The sequence below is a fragment of the Camelus bactrianus genome, chromosome 9 (genome assembly GCF_048773025.1).
Source record: "Camelus bactrianus isolate YW-2024 breed Bactrian camel chromosome 9, ASM4877302v1, whole genome shotgun sequence".
Lineage (NCBI taxonomy): Eukaryota > Metazoa > Chordata > Mammalia > Artiodactyla > Camelidae > Camelus > Camelus bactrianus.
In genome coordinates this window covers 70,583,828-70,599,516 of record NC_133547.1, presented here as the reverse complement: position 1 = coordinate 70,599,516, position 15,689 = coordinate 70,583,828, and the positions used below count along the sequence as shown (strand labels likewise).

Genomic DNA, 15,689 nt, shown 5'->3' with positions numbered 1-15,689 from the left:
CTGTTTCTAGCCTAGATGACTGGGAACCAGGAGAAACCTCTGGCGGAAAGTCAGGAGAAGTGCTGATCTGGGCCAAATATGGTTTCAACCTACTAGGCTCCAGGTGGGAGTGATCAGCAAGTAGATGGCTTCAGAGAACTGAAGCTCTGAGAATTAAAGACGATCATAATCGTCACTTTCAATTTTTATATACCAGGGCTCATATTAAACCATTTACATTTATTAAGTTATTTAATCCTGACAAATACCTGTGCAGTGGGTGCTATTGTCACCCACATTTTACAAATGAAGAAAATGAGGCCCAGAGAGGCTAAGTGTCTTGCCCAAGGTCATGCAGTACAAAATATATATGCATATAATATAGATATGTAACCCTAATGAAGCTATAATCCATGTGGCTCGGGTCCAGGGCAGAGTCCCATTTAAATAGGCACAAGATAATAGGCAAAACAGATCTTCAGAAGAATCCCATTTCTTTGTTCTGAGTCTCTCTAAAATATGAGAAGGGACTCAAAGGACAACTCCCACTGCTTTTCTCCTGTGTCCTTTTCTGCCTTCTTCATGTCTGTCCCACCCCCACTCTCTCAAGCTGCTTTCTCCCCCAGTTCTCCAGAGATCATCTCTCTGCCACCAACCTTCCAGGCTTTCTCTCTCCAGTCCTCTCCCTCCTTCTCACTCTCCCACATTTTTCCTCCTGACTTCTTCCTCCTCTCCTGCTCTCTGCCTGGAAGGAATTCACTCTCCTCCTCTCCCTCTCTCCTTTTCTCCGTCTATTCCTTGGTTTCTCTCTTTCTTCCTTTGTGCCTCCTTCCCCCCTTCCTTCTCCTTTCCCTCCCCTTCTCTCCCCATCTCTCTCCCTCCTTCCTTCCCTCCCTACTCACCCCCAGCTCATTATCCTGTTAAGGGTCATAACCTTTTGAGTGGAGCCCCACCCCTCTCCTCGTCCTGGGTTCTCAGCCCCAGGCCGGCATCTGCATCACAAAAGCAGAGAAACTTGTCTGGTATAACTGGTTTAAACTAAGACACTGGAAGAAAAGATGAGGGAAACTGGGCAGTTACAGGATTAGAAGGTTCACTTGGACAAGCAGGAGGGTAGGTAAAGTCTACAAACAATCCCACGAAATAAATTTTAATCACGCAATGTGTATATATGAACATACATAAAACTTATGTGCATGTACATGTGTTCTTGTGTGTGTAAAGTACCTTGTAATGGGACAACAGTGAAGAAGTAATGCCTTGAACTCATATGAGGCTTTATTCATTGAAAATACTCTGATTTTCATTTTTTCACCATTTGTGCATATCACTATTTCTCTCACTAAATTATAAACTCCCTGAGGACAGGATATAGATCTTAACCATCTAGTACAAAGCAGGACACAAGAAGTATTGGATACTGTGTTCAAATCCCAGCTCTGCCCCTGACTGTATGGCTCTGGGTAAATGATGTAACTACCTTAGCCCTCGGTGTTTTTGTCTGTAAAATGGGCCTAATGCTAATACCATCCCCATTCATCTGCTGAAAGATTAAACGAAATGCTTGTGAAGTGCTTAGGACAGTGCCTGACCCATTCAGGATTTAATGGGTGGCCCAGGGTCAGTGACCTAAGCGGGACTAACGATCAGTGCTGGAGCTGGTTTTGGAATCGCTGCCCAGCACTCTGATGTCCCACCAAGGGGCTCCACTAGAACACCCCCACCCCTCGAGATAGTGGTACCTGTTGGGGAGGCAGAATCCAATTTCAACTTAGATTCCAGAACGTCATTGGATCTCCTCTGATAGAAGAAATCTTGACATTTAAGTCACACAGTGGAGCTCTGAACACTCTTTTTAATCAGGGGAATACTATGGCGCTATCTCCACAGCAGTGCTGTTAACCCTGTGGTTTCTGAAACAGACAAAAACAAGGATGCTCTCTGGTCTGAGTCTGCCTGAGTTCCTGGGGTCTGGGGAAACCTTGGCAGTGCTTGTCAGATCTGATGGGGACTGGGGAGGTGACAGATGAAAGCCCAAACCTGAGGCCAGGAGAGGCTTCCCCTGGGCAGCAGCTTGTACACCTGCCACACGCTGGGAACCGCGGCCCTTCAGCAGTGTCAGCTCAGGCCTGGTCCGGCCCTAACCCTCTGCCCACACAGGTTAATAGAGCTTGAAATTCCTCCATTCAAAACCATCTAATTCTGCTACTCCATTTTGCAGATGATGGCAGAATAGGCCCCATCTGGCCCCAACAGGAAACAGACTTACTCAAGGGGTGACGTGCAGACCCAGGACTAGAACTGTAGGTTTGCTGAATCACGGCTCAGTTCTCTTTTCATCTCAGCAGCCTGCCTCAAATCACTCAGCCGACCTGGGGCCTCATTTTCTTTCCCTCACTCGGTCAGTCAGTCATCCCACAAACGCTTAGTGAGCCATCACATCCCTGGCAGACAGTGCGCGGGGAAGCAGGGTTGGATACAAAACTGAAAATATGGAGGGGCTCCCGAGCCTGTGCAGGGATCCCATCCCTTGATTTGCAGGGCCTCTCCCAGCTCTGCCGGACTCAGTGCAGCCTGCGGGGAGCATTCCCTGTGGTCTAAGGCTGGATAGGCCCTAAGCTCCAGGTTTGGGGCAGGTGTCCTTTCCTTAAGCCCTGCCATAAGGACCTCCAGACCTGGGCGCTGGTACCTTGGCCCAGGTTGGTGGCACAAGTGGCTCTTCTTGGCCCGCCTCCAAAAGGAAAAGCCAACTCAAAGGATGATAGATTTCAAGATGGGAAAGGAAGAGGAGGGATTAAAATCTCAGATTTTTGAGATGTCCCTCCACTGCCTCTCCTTGTTAGAGACTTCTTGGGTTTCCTCAGCTGAAAACGGTTGCTCCGTCCTCTGAACAGTTGTCGTTCTGGAGCTCCAGCCCCTGCTGCCCTCAGTTTCTGCCTCCGATTGCCTCACCTCTGCAGCCAGACAGTGAGCCTGGGGGCTGGGGCAGCCTTGTCCGCCCGCGCGTTCCCCGCATCGTCATGCCCGTGCCCAGCAGGGGTCAGTCAGTGAATAGATAAGTTTGTGAGAAACTTGGTTCACCTCATGGGCTGAGTGCTGGGCCAGATGCCAGGGGTACACCTGTGAACACACAGACAGACGCCTCCATGGAGGAGGGAGTGAAAAGCGCGGAACGCAGCTCTTGTCCGGCCTTCTAGATCTCAACGTCCAGAGCAAGGGTGGCTGGAGCAGCCTCCTGCATTCCGCCATTCCTTCATCTACGAAGGCAGGCAAGGAGCGCACACACTTCTGTAGACAGCCTTTCTTATTCTCATGAAAGTGCAGTGATAACGATGTGGGCATGCCTCACTGGGTTGTCTTGTGGATTAGATGACTTATGAATACAAGTGCGTTAGAGCAGGGCCCAGCCCGCAGGAGGTGCTCCGGAAAACTTAGCTGTTGTTGGCATCACGTGACTTGAAGCTTAGTGACAGCTACTCTAGTGTTCAGAGGTTGGTTAGTGATTACAGGTGATGGGGAGGAGGGGGCAGGCCCTCCTGGCAGAGGCAGCCTGAGCTGGGTAAAGGTGCATGCCAGGGGTCTGAGAACTCTCTTACTTGGGTTCCGTCCTGCTGTCAACTGTCCATCCTGGAGAAGAGGGAAAGCTGGAGCAGGACTTCTCACCTGATTGGCATTTCGTGAAGAGCTGCTGATGAGGAGAAAGATGAGGGTTCTCCTCCACTGAGTTTTGGGATTTACTGGGGGCTAAGTAGAAAAACGTTTTTGTGAATCTTGATAAAATGCTGAGCAGTTCTCTGCCTTAGTAAGTCGAGTGTTGAGAACACAGTAGGATGTAGCCTTGTTGATGGAGGGTCACACTGGGCTTTCATATTCTCACTAATTTCCATGACAGTCCACAGGGAGGGTGGCAGATGACGACTGGTGCTATGAAAGCAGACCTGTTGAGTCCATGGGGAGTCCAGCCCAAAGACCAGGAATGATTCTCTGGAGGGCGGGTGCTCCACCAGGCTGGGGCAGAGGTGGGCCCTAGTTTCTTCTCTAATTTTTGCCTTTGTTTTCCCACTGTCTTAGTCTTTTTGGGCTAATATAACAAAAGTACCACAGACAGGGTGGCTTAGGCAACAGAAATTTTTTCCTCATAGTTCTGGAGGCTGGGAAGTCCAAGGTCAAGGTGCCAGCAGTGTGGGTACCTGGTGAGAGCCCACTTCCTAGTTCACAGACAGCTGTCTTCTCACTGTGTCCTGGTGGAAGGGATGAGATTGATCTCTGGAGTCTCTTATAAAGACACAGATCCCCTGATCACCTCCCTGTGGCCCCTCCTGCTAGTATCATGACATTGGATTTTGAGGGGACACAAACATTCTGTAGTACCCACAAAGGCCCAGAAGCTAGAATGTTGTCCAGAGGGGCACTGGAGACTAAGAAAACGACTGGTGGCAATTACATCTCCTGGCAGTACCAAGCTGTGGCAGAGTCTCTGGGAGGAGCGCCTGTGCAATCGAGCCTGGAGCAGGGCTCCCCAAGGAGAGCATAGTCAGACCACTCCCACCCCGCTCACCCCGGTTCTTTGGGCTTATTGGTGACTGCCAAGGCCTGGCCGGCCCCTGGCCTCCATCTGGGCGCTCCTGGCTTCCCTTCCATGGCGTGCCGAGTGGAGTGAGTGTTCAAGCCTGAGCCACTGCCAGTCTCTGCATGTTTATTGCCTGTAGAAAGAAAAGGAAACCTGAAATTCCAAGGAACAGTAAATGAAAACCACAGGCGATGATACCTTGGACTTGTATGCTCGCACGCGCACTCTCTCTCTCTCTTCTCTCTCTCTCCTCTCCCTGTAAGCCCTGAATTACCTGGCTCTTATGGTAGTGGGAAAATGTTACAATTATGCAAGTAAATATTCTCAAGCATCAGGACAAGTGAGGTCCCCACTAATGGCCCTTCCTTTGGGTATGTGTGGGGCCCCTACATTACAGCCCCCACGTCTCTGCCCAGCTACCCCACAGGGGAAACCAAGTGCCTCCTCTTTGGAGAGGGAACATTGTAGCTACATCCTTGGGGCTCAAAGTAGCTGCTTTTAACATGGCAAACTAGCTAGCTGCCGAGGAGACCTTGCAGCCCTGGAAGACGTAGAGAACAGCTGGCCAGTGCCCGTGTTTTAAGGCTCCCGAAATACTGAAGAATATGTCCTCGGTTTCCTCATTGATAATATAGGGATGCTTCTATACTTACGACGACAAATACCACGGACAGGGAGTCCTTGCAACACAGCGTGCTCCTCCGGATACAGCATGAACTTCAGTGTTAATACGTCTGACATCCGCAGCCCCTCCAGGCTCCAGCAGCAAGCTCGCATTGCCCAGCACAAGTGCTGGCAGCAGCTTCTCTCCTTCCTCTCTTCTGAGTGAGCCCAGGAGCAGCTGATGGCTCTAGGGGAGACATGGATTAGGAGCATTTGCGCCACCAGACTCCCCTCCCCCAATATCTCTGGTCTGAGGTCCCCAGGGCACAGTCCTGAAATAGCTCACTGCCAAATTAGATCCAGCTTTTCCAGCTCCATGGGCACCCTCCCCCTTCTTGTCCAGCCCTGTGTCTTCCTCCCTTTTTCCTTCCTGCCACACTTCCTGCATGGTGCTGAGACCAGCTGGTTCCCCTGATGACAACTGGCCAAGGAGAGGAGGACAGCTCCTCCGGCCCAGGGCAGCTCTCTGGGCCCACCCTTACAGGCCAGGGTGCCTGCTGCGGGCCTGGGCCAGGCTGGGGGCCCCACCACTGTTCTCAGTTTCCACGGTTGTGCACCTGAATGGTGAAGTACCTTGATTCCCAGATACCACCCTCCCTGGACCACGTCCAAGAGTTCCACCCTGCAGCAAGAAGCCTGAGGATTCGGTCTGAAACTCTGGTATCTTCTTGTGGAGAAACTCAGTGCACATCCTCGAAGTGCAGCTCCATGTGTGGCGGGGCAAAGTGCACGCGCTCAGGAATCAGACAGATATAAGGTCCAAATTGGATCCTTCTTTTTTTATCATTGTGACCTCAGGCAGGTTCCTTAAGTACCCTGAAGATTCCACTTCTGTAAAATGGAAATAATGCCAGTGTAACAAGAGGCTTCCCTTCTGTAACAAAGACCCCTAAATAACAGTGGCATGAATAAGATAGAAATGCATTTCTCTCCTGCCTGATCAGCCCAGCTGTGACACAGGTCAGGCCCTTCTGTCCTGTTGCTCTGTTACACTTGAGGTCTCTAACTCCATTCCAGGCCTGAGATACTGCCCTGGTTACCCCTTCTATCCAGCAGCACGGGCTAAAGGGAAGAGGTGTTGGCTTGTAGAAGGCCTTGAGTGTCAGACCAAGGAGTATAGATGCTCATGGCCTGGACCAGGGGTGTCTGAGTTAGAGGAAGAGCCCGTGACCAGCAGTGCTCCACAGAGACTGAGTGGTGGGCAGGAGAGTCACCGTCCACTCCCTGGAACTTGTCACATCATGTCAGTGTGTTTCAGATTGACTTCTTATCCAAGGCCCAGTGGGTCTCCCTGGACCAGAACATCAGATTCTCAGACCCCCTTCCACCAGCCTCTGAGGGGCAAGTCTCCCTGCAGGACAAGTGTCCCCACCCTGCCCAGCACCTCCTGCTGGACCCACACAGGGCCATCCTCATAGGAGAGCCTTCCATCTGGCCCACCCATCCTTGGAGGCCCACCCTCTTGTCTTCCCGATGCTGTCCTTTCTGCAGCAGCCATTTTGGAGTTTAATCACAGCTTTCCTAGTGAGCACTGTGCTGTGAACAGGCCATTTTGTGCTGGAGGAATCGTTGACACTCTTCTAGTCCAGGATTCCTCAGACATTAGTTCCTCGATGTGGTCGAGTAACACTCTTTTCTTGTTCAGTAAGTCTGGGAACATGGGCTGTGTCTCTGCTGGGGGAACCACAGTGTGCATTACAGTATCCAAGGCCCTCAAAGCCCCACAGAAAGGAAGGTTGTTGATGTGTGTCTCTTCCAGAGTTGCCCCAACTTTTTTTTTTTTTTTTTGAGTATTCCTTTTAAAGTTACATAACCATTCTCTGGGACCTGCTGCTCTCACCCAGGTCCTTCCTTGTACAGAAGGGGATACTGAGGTACATGGGAGGAGAGACTTGTGCAAGGTCTTACCACAGGTCCGGCAGAGCTGGGACGAAGACCAGGTCTCCTGTTTTCTGGACTAAGGATTTTCCCACTTGCCTTCCTCTCTCCTGTCCCCGCAGGAAGCAAGAACCATGCTCCCATTTTCCAGTAACTGTTTGAGCTGTGCCTTCCCTGCTCCCAGGTCCCTGTCCCATGCCCACCCCCTCAGCATCTGGCCTCCCGGAGCAGTCGGAGGGCAGGGCCACCCCTTGTGCTTCTCTTATTCCTACACGGGGTGCGGCTCAGCCTGGGACTAAGGGTGAAGTACTAAAGATTGGGCTAGTGATCTCTCTTTTGCTCGGCCACACATGAAGTATCGTGGGTTCAGAGTTATCCCTCTGAGACTTTCACCCTCACTTGCACTGCTGGCCTCCAGGAGTGCAGAGAAGGGCAGCCCTGGGCCCTTCCATGTATCTGAAGGCACACTCGCCCCTGTGCCGCACTGTTCTGAGCGCTGTCCGCATGTTAGCTCATTTGCTCTCTTCTCTTGCCCATCTCAGGCCACCATGTTTCTTGACAGGACCCTGACTGGTACATAGATTCCATTGTTGCCCTCATTCTACAGATGACTAAACCAAAGTTCAGAGAGAAGTGATAAGCCCAAGTCACAACACTGGGACCTGGTGCCACCCTAGACAGTCTGACTCCAGACTTTTAACCAATCTAATGAGGATGCAGACCCATGACCTCCACCTCAGCTTTCCCACCCGCAGAGTCACTGGGAGCCGCAGTCTGGGTCCAGGCCCTGGGCTGTGTGCAGGGTGGGTTAGTACTAGGAAATCAGCAAGGGCAGCCTCAGCCAGCCGTCAACTCTGACAGTGGGCTGCAATCGCCCAGTCCTCCCCAGTCTGGTTCTGCCCCCTTCGCTGGCCCCTGGGGGCTTGCCAGCCCCAGCGGTGGGCAGGCGGAAAGACCACTCCAAGTGTCTACATCCAGAGCCGGGAAGCAAGCCCTGAGCACACCTTCAGCTCCAAGTCATAGAAGTTCCTAAGCTGGGTGGGGAGAGGAGAATTAGGCCCAGCCTCTACAAGGAGGCTGTTTCCTCCTGGGAAAAATGGGGGAGGTGGGGAAACGCAGCTGCACAGTCCTTATCTCACCAGCCACGCAGTGGGATGGGGCCAGGTCTCCCCTCACTGTGCCTCTCTGGCACCTAGAGGGGCAGGAGCCCCAGGAACTCAGCAGGAGGGGCTGGGGTCTTTGTCGGTGAGGGTCCACCTTGAATCAGAGGTGTGCCAGGCTTCAGCTCATGGCAGAAGAACACTGGCCCTTCATGGAAAAGCTGGGCTCCAGGCCCTGACCCCACTGGCTGTGTGACCTCAGACAAGTCCCTCATCCTATAGAGTCCTACAAAGGGGCCAAATGGCCTCAAGACCTCTCCTCCACCCGACTCCCCATCTCAGTTCTATAACTTCTAAAAAGTTCTATAAGTTCTCCTGGCAAAACAATTGCTAAGCTTAGGTGATTGCCAAACTTAATTGCTAAGCACAGGGTTCTTCCCTTGTATCCAGAAGAGAAAGAAACCTCAGTGTTTCAAAGACAGGGCAAGTTAAAGACTGGCTTCTCTCAGGGAGGGGTTGATGTTCCACAGCCAGCAGGCTGTTAGCAGCGGAGGCAGCCCTGCACCAGAGGGAGGCCTCTGTGGGCACCCAGGGCACGCAGCTTGGGGTTGGGGCCCAGGGCTGTAGATATGGGCTCAGTCCCAGCCTGGTGGGAGCTCTGGTGTGGGCTGACACACATAGGCCACCAAGCCACGGGGATAAAGCCACTAAATCAAGCAGAAAAACTGTCAAGTGTTACCGTCGCTGCATCTATGTCAAGGGTAACCATGTCGCAGGGCCGCGGGGGGAGATGAGCATGAACTGCCACATGAAGCTGTCAGTTTCTGTCTGATCCCTCTGGAAGGCTCCCCGGGTAGCGGGGAGGGAGAAGGTGGATTTCAGGAGCTGTTTGCTTGATGAGAATGAGATGGCAGAGCATACAGAGCAGGTTCAGGGCGGGGGCACGAAGCCAGGGACACCTTTGGGCATCGTCACAAACATTTTACACACATTTCATTGGCTGACCTGCACCCAAAAGCAGAGCATGTGGGCCAGTGTCCCATGGCAGTATCAGAGCACCTGGAGCTCCAGGCAGTGGGAGGTGCAGCTACTGAGTAGGCAAGCCCCAAATAGTTGCACCAGATGCCTCTTCTGTCCCCCATAATCTGCTCCTCACAACAGCCTGCGTGAGCTTTTACAAGTGCTCATCTAAACCCCTGCTTAGAAGCCCTCTTGGCCTCCAGGGTAGAGTCCAGAGCCTTGGCCTGAGAAGAATCTAGCGATGGTACCCAGCTTTGTTCTTAGCTAGCTGTGTGGTCCTTTGAAAACCCCAGAATACATGCTCTCACTGGATCTCTTGACTGTGTAGATGCTGAGGTCCAAGGGATGTGCTGGGAGATGGCTTCCCGTGGGTGTAGCAGAGAGAATCACTGAAAGATCCAGCTGGAATAACTGAAAAGCGCAGCCTACTGACCTTGGACTCCTGATAGCACTCACAGGCCCTGGGTTGGGGTGTAACCACCCACCCATTCCCCCCAGGATATGGGGTGAGAGGATGGAGACTGCTTCCTTTGTGGGAGCCGGAAGGCCCTGGAACTCCCTGATCATCGTTGTCCTGGGTCTGGACATACTCTCCAACATTTATAGGGCACCTGGTAGTTGCCAGGACAAGACCCTCACAGTCCGTGCACAAGGGGAGCTTACAGACCTGTGTCCTCCACCCCGCCCGGCACCGAGCAGTGCTGAGGCTCACACACTCTGCAGCCAGCCTGCCCTGCCTCCTCACGGAGCCCGATGCTGCCTTCTCTCAGCGCTGTGACCTGGGGGAAGTTACCCATCTGCTCTGTGCTTCTTCTCAATCTATAAAATGGGGATAAGGACAGTACCTGCTTAGTGCTTGGGACAATGTAGGGGCTTGAACAGTGCCTGACAGACCAGCATGTGTAAGCTTTTTGTATTAGTGGGCTTAGGTGGCCACAGCTCAACATAGACTGGGCAGGTTAAGCCACAGAAATTTATTTCCTCACAGTTCTGGAGGCAGGAAGCCCAATATGGAGGTTCTGGCCCAAATCGTCTCTGGTGAGAGTTGTCTTCCTGGCTTGCAGATGGCTACCTTCTCACTCTGTCCTCCTGTGGCCCTCCCTGGGTACATGCCTGCAGAGGAGGGGAGAGAGACGAGAGCTCTCTGAGGTCTCCAGTGAGGATACTAATCCTATCAGATCAAGGTCCCACCCTTATAATATCATTTAACCTTAGCTACCTCTTTACTCCAAATAAAGCCACACTGGGGGTTAGGGCTTCAACATGTGAAGTTTTGGTAGACACATACATTCAGTCCATAACACTCTTATTCAGAAGATTTAGCCTTTGTGATCTACTACCCTGATTCGGCCCTTGGTAATGAATTTGCCTGAGGTGTATGAGGCTTTTACCAATTACACAGCCCTGTGACCAGCCCCTGTAACCCATATTTCCCAGCCCCGAGCCCTAGGTTTGGCACGAAAGTAAATCCTTTTCACATCTGCCATCTTTTTTTGAGCTCTGGATGTCCCACCTGTGGGACAGGTGTAACTAGCGTTTACGGGAGGAAGCTGAGACTCAGTTTCAAATGACTTGCCCAAGGTCAAGCAGCTGGTCAGTGGCAGAGCAGTTCTTAGACCCAGATACTTCAGAACCTCACCCGTTGCCCTTCCCACCACTGGTATGGCCTCCTGTGAAACAAGAGCAGAGAGCTGTCAAAAATCAGATTGTGGAGAACCAGAATCACTTTGAAACCTGAACTATAGAGCCATCCTGTTCATAGGCCATCTCCCAGCCTGAGTCTCCTCCACTACTGAGCAGAAACAGCACCCCGGCCCTAGTCCTGCACGGGGAGGGAGCAGGGGTCACACACATGAGACATGCAACAGGTGACATCTGCTGGAGGCTGGCTCCACTCAGCGCTCGACGCTTTGCACATGCTATCCCACTGCAGCCCCAGAACGGTCTCGAAAGATGCTAGTATTTTGTCTTTCCTGTGCATAAAATGGAGCCAAGATTTTCTGTGTGGTGTATCTGACTGCACGGCAGGTGTGTGGCTCACAGGCAGCAAGTTTACCTGTGCTTTCCTATTTGGTAAATGTCTACTCTGGGAGGGGCCCAGTGTTGTTCAAAAATTCTAGAGAATATACTGGTACCTCCCTCAGATTAAGTCCCAGTATGGTAGCAACAGAATTTCCTTGACACTCCAGACAACGCTTAACTTCACCTGCTATGACGGCCAGCCCCCAAATCTCAACGGGTCCATACAGTAAAGGAATGTTTCTCGTTCACATCACAGTCTAATATGAAAGGTGGGGGGTGCTCTGGTCCATGCAGTTGGGAGGTGACTCCTCTCTGGTCTGTGGCTTTGCCAGCCCCTCAGCCTCGGGGTCTTCTGCTAGACTCCCAACATCAGGCCAGCAGACAAGGAAAAGGAAATGCATCGAAGGTTGTAAGGAAAGTTTTGGGGGGCCAGGCCACATTCCATTGGCCAGAACTTGGTCACTCAGTCACACCTAACTGCAAGGGCATCTGGGAAATGTCTAGCTGTGACCTCAGGAAGAAAAGTCAAAATGCTCTTGTCCCAGGGAAGTATCTGGCACAGCGTGCAGATGTGGATTTTAGCCAAATCGCTTTGAGCTCCTCGAAGCCCTGCCTTTAACCTGGTGAGAGGGCCACTGTCATGGCTCCTTCGGCCATGTTTGTTTGCTGCTCCTCACGGGGACTCAGCAGAGTTGTGGGGGCTGAGCAGTGACAGAGCCTCGCTCCTCATTGACATGGTGGAGCAGACCTGGAACTGACTTGGTGGTGGCCGTTGTGGAAGAGCCCTCCCTTCCCCTCCGTCTCCTTTATCCTGACCCTATAAAAATGGCTGGCCTTCCGACAGTGAAATGCATGACAGTTCTGGAATTTTGATTCCACTTGCTGTGCCCCAGGTAGGAGCTGCTGTGTCAGAGCACTGTTTCTCTAGTCTGGCATGCATACTTTGGTGGACATGAGATACATATAAACCTTTTATTTTTACTTTTGTTATGTGTCTATTGTCATGCATATTAGAAAAAATCACAACACATCATACTCATAATTTCACATAAATTATCATTTAAGATGAGGCTAATTTCAGGGCTCTACTGATATGGGGAAAAAAATTGACACATGAATGAGTTTGGGAACGTGGCATGGGGTGAAAAGGCTCAGATGCTAGACTGCCTTGAGGAGCTGTGGTCCCAGTGCTTGCTAGCTGTGTGACCTCTCCGCACCGACTTTCCTCCTCCATGGCATGTCCTCATAATGCAGATAGAGCGTAGGGTGGCCAGGGTGTCAAAAGATGGATGGTAGTATGTGGCACATATTACGTGCTCAGCCTGTGTTAGTTACTAAGAAACACAGCATCATATCATTTAACTGTGCTAGCAATCCTGTGGTAGGTGTTATTACTGCCATTTTACAGATGAGCAAAGAAAGGCTAAGTCACCTGCCCGACCAGTAGCAGAGCCAGGCGCCGACCCCCGGTGTGCCTAACTCCCGGGCTGGGCTCTGCGAGGGGAGTCCAGCTACGGTCCAGGCTCTGGCACCAACTTAGGATCCCTCTTTGAGCCTCCCTTGTGCGTGGGGCAGGGATTGATCAGCTTAGTGCTTTGTGCAGGGCCAGCCTTGCAAAGCGTACGGGCTGTTCTCACTTCAACCACAGCAGAAGCCTTTACTTAAAACAAAAACAAAAATAAAACTGAACTAGATGTGATCCAGATGCCTACAGACTTTGCCCGGCCCTGATCCCCTGCCTGGCTGTGGATTCTTGCCGCTGTCTCTCTCCGTAACATCCGGGTACTTTATTGTGACCAAGCTTCAAACTTAACCCAAGTATAGACCATCATTTATGTACCTAATTGTCTGTTGATGGATATTTGAGTTATTTCCCCTCTAGGGCTACTATGAATAAAACTGCTGGGTTTTGTGTGGGCATAAATTTTCGCTTCTCTTGGTAATACCTGAGAGTGGAGTTGCCGAGTCATATGGTAAGGGTATGTTAACTTTACAAGAAACTTCCAAACTGCTTTCCAAAGTGTTGTACTATTTAAAACTCCACCAGCAGTGTATGAGAGAGCTCCTGTCATCCTGCACTCTCATTGACACTTGTTGTCAGTCCTTTATATTTTAGCTATTCCAGTTTGTACATAATAGTATTTCATTGTGCTTTTAATTTGCATTTCCCTAATGACTAATGATATTTGGCATCATTTTGGCCATTTGTGTATCTCCTTTTGTGAGGTATCTGTTCACACTTTTACTCTTCCCTTTAATGGGTTATCTTCTTATTAATGAGTTGTAAGAGGTTTTTTGTTTCTTTTTTAATATATCCTAGACATAAGTTCATTGTCAGATATGTGTATTGCGAGTATTTTCTCTTGTCTGTGGCTTGCCTTTCCCATGAACATTTTTTAATGGATTAATGAATGAATGTTGATTCGTTGACTCTCCAGCTTCCATCTCTAGCTTATACCCCTCTTTTTAGTATGAGGAACACTCTTCTAATTCCCTCTACTTGGCTGTGAGCTAGATCCCTTTACCTGCAGGTGGAGAGGGGGTGTGGCATTAGGGGTGGAACTGTGGACTCAGGAGGCCGACAGTCCTGGGTCCACATCCCAGCTCCAGGGCTCACGAGTGGGCAGATCATCCCCTCTGCTCTCTGAGCCTTGCTTTCCTGGTTTGTGAAATGGAGACAATACGTGATCTTCTCCTTGGGCTGCCGTGAAGATGAATTGAGATGATGACTGCAGAGCACCTAGCAAGGGCACAGAAAAGTGGAGATGAACCTGTTGGTGCTCCCGTTGCCAGGGCCCCTCAGCACCCCAGCCCCAGCCCGTGCCAACCAGGCCACACAGAGCGGACTGCTTCTGCCTGCCTTCTTTGTGTTGAAAGTACCACCTTCCTCCAGTTCCTCAGGCCGAAAACCCCGACTCCTCCTTCCCTTCCTTCCCTCCTGGTCCCCACTTCCTGCTCCAGAATGGCTGCAGCATCAGCCCCTTCCTCTCTCTGCCCAGGTCTCTGCCCGGTCAGGCCTCCGTACCGCTCCGCCGTGCTCTTGGAATAGCTCCTTACCAACATGGTCTCCCCACCTTCTGCCTCCTCCATCTCCCACCCTGCGTTGCCAACGGCTTCCTTTCGGAATTAGAAGCCAGGAGCCCTGGGGTGATGTTTGAGGAAGACCACTCTGTAAGGGCAGGGCTCCGCTGTCACCAGCTTCTTCTCTGGTTATAAATAACAGGCTCTATTCTTAGTCTGCCGGCAGTTAGTTCTCCTCCCCTACCTCCCGGAGCCTCCATCAGGGACCTTGGCTGTCCTTACTGGAGACAGCCATTCCTTGGCCTTTGGCAGGACCCATTCCTTTGATACGTGATCAGAAAATTCAATTATAAAACCAATTACTGATTTCCTGAGCTTTACAAAGGAGACATGAAAGTTTGATTAAATTTGAATTCCTGTTTGGCTGATTGCCAGCCAAGGCTAAATTGGCTTGTGGGAGATGTTTCTGTGGACGCTGTTTTGTTTTGCGGCTGCACTCTTGGAGAGAAGGGGGGCACGCTGGTTTTGTTTTGTGTTGTAGGATTTTTTTTCTCCACCCCTCCAACTTTGCTGAATGACTGTTCCTCTGTTGTGATGCATGAGATGTAAATCCCCCAAAGACCCGTTGCCAGGGTGACAGGCTCCAGAATTGAGCTCAACTAAACAAAGTCCTTCAGCTTTGAAGGTTAAAGCATTTGTTTCGCATGCAGACTCGGGTTATAGTGGCCCTCCACAAGGCTGCATTCAGGGACGCCTGGGTGAGAAGGGACACAGAAGGGGCTCACTCACGGGTTGCTCTGGAGTACCTTCAGCAGTGAGGCCAGGCTTTGTCTGCTTCCAGCCCCTACCCAGCGAACACTCAGATGCTGAGGCCAAGGATCAAGGGACAGGAGCCCCTGAGGTGCATCTGCCCAGGTGGTCACCTCCCCCTAGGGCCCGACAGCCAGGGCCCAGGGCAGGTAGGGACTGGAAAGCAGACCTTTGTCTCTAGCCAAAGTGGCTTGCTTTTTCAGATTTTTCTGGGAAACTGAACAGAGCCTGTGATGGGAGCTGGCCAGGGCTCCAGATCAGAGTCTGAGTTGGTTGCAGGACCCAAGTTCCTTCCCTAGGAATAAAATGAGAGGATCCCCGTTGTTTGGAAGGTGTAGCCATCCCAGAATTATTCTTCTATAAGAGGCATATTATCCAAGAGTGGGGATAAGGCCCCACTCAAAAGTATCTCCCACATGCCTAAAGTGCCCTAATTAGAGATGGGGCCCTTTGGGTTTTAAAGGCTTTTTAGTCTCTAGGAATCCTGATTGAAGTACTGATACTCCTGGAGGGAGAAGCATCTACCACTGAGGACCAACTGAGAAACCGACCTTTGGGAGAAGGCCTGGGATTCTCTGTGCCCAGGGTGGGGTCAGATAACCTCTACCTGCCTCCCAGCTCAGTCA

At 51.2% G+C, this 15,689-nt stretch overlaps 1 protein-coding gene and 1 long non-coding RNA gene across 3 annotated transcripts in view; one reads left to right on the top strand and one right to left on the bottom strand.

Annotated features, from left to right (window-relative positions):
* The window catches only part of GNAO1 (G protein subunit alpha o1), a 152,369-nt gene that overhangs the window by 81,494 nt on the left and 55,186 nt on the right, over positions 1-15,689 (top strand). The window lies entirely within an intron of this gene.
* Positions 10,051-14,827, bottom strand: LOC141578681 (uncharacterized). The gene is made up of 3 exons (XR_012509278.1): positions 14,290-14,827; positions 13,758-13,972; positions 10,051-10,323 (listed from the first exon to the last, which is right to left on the bottom strand). It is a non-coding gene; the product is annotated as an uncharacterized LOC141578681 (long non-coding RNA).